Raw genomic sequence first — 5,293 nt, 5'->3', positions numbered from 1 at the left:
CACTTAGCGGTTCGGCAAAAACAGACCGATAGAATAAGTACTAGGCTTACAAAGAACAAGTCCTGGAGTCGATTTGCTCGACTAAAGGCGGTGCTCCAGTATGGCCGCAGTCAAATGACTGAAACAAGTAAAAAGAGTAAAAGAGAGTATATGTATGTGTGTATGAATGAATTAATGAATGAATGCATGTGTTAACGCGAATGTGCGAGTGTTCGTGAGCGTCTGTGTGCTTGTGTGTGTGTGTGTGTGTGTGTGTATGTGTGAATGTGACTGTACCTGAATTTTATTTTCTAAAAATTCATTATCATTTCAAACAGGTAACATGCAAGATATAAAATTAACTGTTAAATATGCATATACCTCCGAGTGTATATTTACGTGTTTGTATCTTATCTTTTACTTGTGTCACCCACTAGGCTGCAGCCATGCTGGAGCAATAACTTAAAGGGCTTAGTCGAACAAATCGACCACAGTACATTATAATTGAAGCCTACTGCTTATTCTATCGACCTCTTTGCCTGAACCGCTAATGTTTACGAGGTCGTTATCAAACCAGCACCGGTTGTTAAGCGGTGGTGGGGAACAAACACAAATGCAAAGTTACGCTACACACTCACACACACTCACACACACACACACACACACACACACACACACACACACAGAAATATGTATAAATAGGTGCAGGCGTGGCTGTGTAGTAAGAAGCTTGAATCCCAGCCACTTGGTTCCGGGTTCAGGCAAGTGCCTTCTACTACAATCTCGAGCCGATCAAAGCTTTATAAGCAGATTTGGTAAACGGAAACTGAAAGAAGCCTGTTGTATATATGTGTGCGTGTGTGTGTGTGTGTGTCTGTGTCTGTGTCTGTGTCTGTGTGTTCATGTGTGTCTTTGTGTTTGTCACTCCCAACTCCACCACCGTCGCTTGACAACCGATGTTAGTATGTTTACGTCCCCGTAGAATAAGTATCAGGCTTACAAAGAATGAGTCCTGGGATCGATTTATTCGACTTAAAGTCTATGCTCCAGCATGGCCGGAGTCAAATGGCTGAAACAAGTAAAAGAATAAGTAGCTTGCTTACCAACCACATGGTTCCGGGTTCAGTCCCACTGCGTGGCACCTTGGGCAAGTGTCTTCTACTATAGCCTCGAGCCGACCAAAGCCTTGTGAGTGGATTTGGTCGACGGAAACTGAAAGAAGCCCGTCGTATATATGTATATATATGTGTATGTGTGTATATGTTGTGTATCTGTGTTTGTCCCCCCAACATCGCTTGACAACCGATGCTGGTGTGTTTAGGTTCGCGTAACTTAGCGATTCGGCAAAAAGAGACTGATAGAATAAGTACTAGGCTTACAAAGAATAAGTCCTGGGGTCGATTTTATTCGACTAAAGGCGGTGCTCCAGTATGGCCGCAGTCAAATGACTGAAACAATTAAAAGAATAAAAGAATATATATATATATATATTAATAATTACCATGGACTTCCTTCAGTTTTGTTTCCCTAACAAGGCATTAGTCGGTCCAAGGCTTTAGGAGAAGACATTCTTCCAAGGTGCCACGCATTGGAACTGAACCATATGGTTGGAAAGCAAACGTCTTTAATACACAGCAACACATTCACCTATGTATGTTTATGTATAAATATACATGTGTGTATAAATCAATGTTCGTTGTATATTTATATGCCTGTTAATGTGTTCGAGTGTGGTGGATTGTCTATATCCGATACACATATAAAACAGATTTGTATTAATGGATGCAGGTGAAAAAGAAAAAAAAGAAGAAAAAATGAAATGTGAAAAATTAGCCTGTTGAAAAAAATGCTTGTGTGATAATGGCAATGATGATGATGATGATGATGATGATGATGATGATGATGATGACAGCTGGGCCGGTGGGTGGCGAAGACAGATGTGACGGCGATACTGAGGTGAAAAGAATCAGGAAGAAGGTGGTGGTGTGGGAAAGGTTCATCGATGACGTGGCAGCGGGGGCGGCGCTGGTGGACGGGTGAGGACAGTGAACGATGGCAGAGGCGGTGGCGGAGGCGATGGCGATGGTGGTGGACGATGTCTATGGTAGGGATGATGATGATGATGATGGTAACAGAGATACTAATAATTGTGTCGACGATAGCTGTGATGATTATGATATAATGATGATGACGATCATCATCATCATCATCATCATCATCATCATCATCATCATCATCATCAATATTAGTTTCTCACATACACAGAAGATGAAAAATTTTGTGAGGCGAAGGACCGAGGATACAGTTGATTTAATCTCCCCGCGGTACTTTATTGTTTCCTCACTTTTATCGACCCATGGTGAAAGACAATCAACAACGACCTTAACGTGATTTGAACTCAGTGTTTAAAGGTATGCAACGAAATACCTCAAAGCATTTTCGCCCACCGCTTCACCCTTCTTTCCATCTGCCATCCTTCACCAACGAAACAATTTCATGTGCTCGTTCGTTTCTGCTAGAAATAGCTCCCAAATCTTTTTTCAAATCACTCTATCACACCTTAAATAGGACACAATATGGAAAGTATAGATTCAGTATTCTAAATATAGTCTTACATATATTCTAAGAAGACGTGAGGGTTATGGCTGGATCATAAGTCTACTCGAACAGGGTTTCACCAGAGACTATACCACAACAATTTAATGATAAGGATTTTGCCACAAGGCCAGCAATTTCGGAAAAGAGGATTAGTCGATTACATCGCCCCCAATATTCAACTGGTACTTATTTTATCGACCTCGAAAGGATGAAAAGCAAAGTCGAATAAATAGTAATAATAATAATAATAATAATAATAATAATAATCCTTTCTGCTAAAGGCGTAAGGCCTGAAATTGTTGTGGAGGGGACTAGTCGATTCAATCGATCTCAGTGTTTTACTGGTACTTAATTTATCGACCCCGAAAGAATGAAATAATAATAATAATAATAATAATATCAATAATAATAATAATAATCCTTTCTGTTATAGGCACAAGGCCTGAAATATGCGGGGATGTGGGTAAGTTGATTACATGACCACAGCGCGTAACTGGTACTTATTTAATCGACCCCGAAAGAATCAAAGGCAAAACCGACCTCGGTGGAATTTGAACTCAGCACGTAGCGATGGGCGAAATACAAGCTAAGCTTTTCGTCCAGCGCGCTAACGATTCGGCCAGCTCACCGCCTTAATAATAATAATAATAATAATAATAATAATAATAATAATAATAATAATAATAATAATAATAATAATAATAATAATAATAATAATAATAATAATAATAATAATAATAATAATAATAATAATAGTTTCGAATTTTGGCACACGATCAGTAATTTCAAGGCGCGGGAGTGAATTACATCGACCCCAGTGCTTGGCCGGTTCTTATTTTATCATCCCCGAAAGGATGAAAGGTAATGTCCAATAATAATAATAATGATGATGACGATGATGATTCTTTTTATCATAGGCACAGGGCCTGAAAATTTCGGGTACGAGGCTAATCTATTACATCGACTGCTGTTTAGTTTATCGACCCCAAAAGCAAGGCCAATTTCGGTAGTATTTGAACCCAGAACGCAAAGCCGGGAGAAATGCGCTAACCATTTTGTCCGACTTGCAAAACAAGGCACAAATCCAGGAATTTGGTAGTGGGGAACAGTCGATTAATTCACCCCAGGTCTTGACTAGTACTTTATTTATCGACCCTTGAGGGATGAAAAGCAAATTTAACCTCGGTGGTGAGATTTGAACCCAGAACATAAAGGGCCACAACTAGATACCACAAGGCATCTTGTCCAGTGTCCAGGCGATTCAGTTTATTTTTTTAAACACTTTCATTAACATCAACAACATAATTACCGTCATTATCATCATCATCATCATCGTCGTCGTCATCGTCGTCCTCTCATCTTCATCATCCTCATCATCATCATCATCATCATCATTATCTTCATGATGATCATCAAGATCAATACCAACAACCACAACGTCAACAAGAGTATAACATCAACAACAACAACAACAACAACAACAACAACAACAACGACAACAAAAATAACAAAAACATCGACGACTACGGGGCGGCGGCGACGGTGTTTGCCGGAATGGTGATTACAAGGGGAAAGAGAATGGGTTAGGCACTGGGCAGAGGAAAGGAAATACAGACCGTGGGGCGGGAGGAGAAGAAGGAGGCAGAAGGAAGGCGGGGAGGAGGAGAGAGGCGTTATAGTTTAGACACGTCGAAAATGTGGGCGCGTAGATCGATAAGTGAGGCGGTATAGACCTGCCTTAGTTTTCTTAAGCACTACTATATATAAGACACCAACGAGCAGTGTTTTTAGAGCGACTCACATCATTCTATTATAACACAACACAGAAAAATAACACACACAAAGGGAAAAAAATACGAGAAAGAAAATTGACAAAACAAACTATAACTTTAAATATATATATGATATTTATATATAAATAGTAAGAAAGTAAAAAAAAGAGAAAGGAAGAAAAGTACCCCTATAAACTGTTGCTCCACTTCTCCTCTTCAGTCGTCACCAATATCTAGAAGTCGAAGCAGAAGTAGAAGAGAAAGAAGAAACATAGAGAGAGGAAGATAGAGAGAGAAAAAGAGGCACAGGCAGTGGTTGGTCCGTGATCCTGAAAAACTAATATCACACCATAGTGGGTTGACATTTGCTGTGAGGTAAGCGCTTATTTCTTAACTATTTTTTCTTTTTGTTTTTTTTTTTTGTCATTTTTTTTTTTACTCTCCCTGGCATTGCAAAGAGGGGATTGTTTATTTTCATCCATTTTCGTCATATTTTTCCTGGTCTTCTGTTTCGTCGAGTTATTTACATTTCCTTATGTTTACGTGTTGTACGATATGCTGATTCGATATGTATATAAGCGTGTTAGAATTCGAAGGCGCCAGTATTGCGCGCGCGCACACACACACACACACACACACACACACACATGCACACACTCACATACACATGCACTCACTCACACACATGTGCACATGCATATATACATATATTACATTCACGTATACACGCGCCCATACATGTACATCTACATATACATATACACACATATATGTACATGTATACATACATATATATATATGTGTGTGTGTGTGTGTGTGTGTGTGTGTGTGTGTATATATATGCATAGATATGCAAGCATGTATATGGTACATATGTATATGTGTGTGAGTGTACGTGCATATATATACACACACATATATATGTATATATACAGTTATATATA

The 5,293-nt window shown here is 39.3% G+C and overlaps 1 protein-coding gene across 2 annotated transcripts in view; it reads left to right on the top strand.

The window, feature by feature from the left end:
* Nucleotides 1–4,333: 4,333 nt before the first annotated feature.
* The window catches only part of LOC106870833 (uncharacterized), a 44,811-nt gene continuing 43,851 nt past the window's right edge, over nucleotides 4,334–5,293 (top strand). The window contains exon 1 of one of the 2 annotated variants that reach the window (XM_052971784.1): nucleotides 4,334–4,724. The gene's annotated coding sequence lies outside the window, so the exon portion shown is untranslated. The remainder of the gene's footprint in view (nucleotides 4,725–5,293) is intronic. The other variant, XR_001409584.2, reaches the window with a different exon arrangement.

This window comes from Octopus bimaculoides, chromosome 11, assembly GCF_001194135.2.
Source record: "Octopus bimaculoides isolate UCB-OBI-ISO-001 chromosome 11, ASM119413v2, whole genome shotgun sequence".
Classification (NCBI taxonomy): Eukaryota; Metazoa; Mollusca; class Cephalopoda; order Octopoda; family Octopodidae; genus Octopus; species Octopus bimaculoides.
The sequence above is the reverse complement of the archived record's forward strand: the minus strand, read 5'-3'. Positions and strand labels throughout refer to the sequence as shown.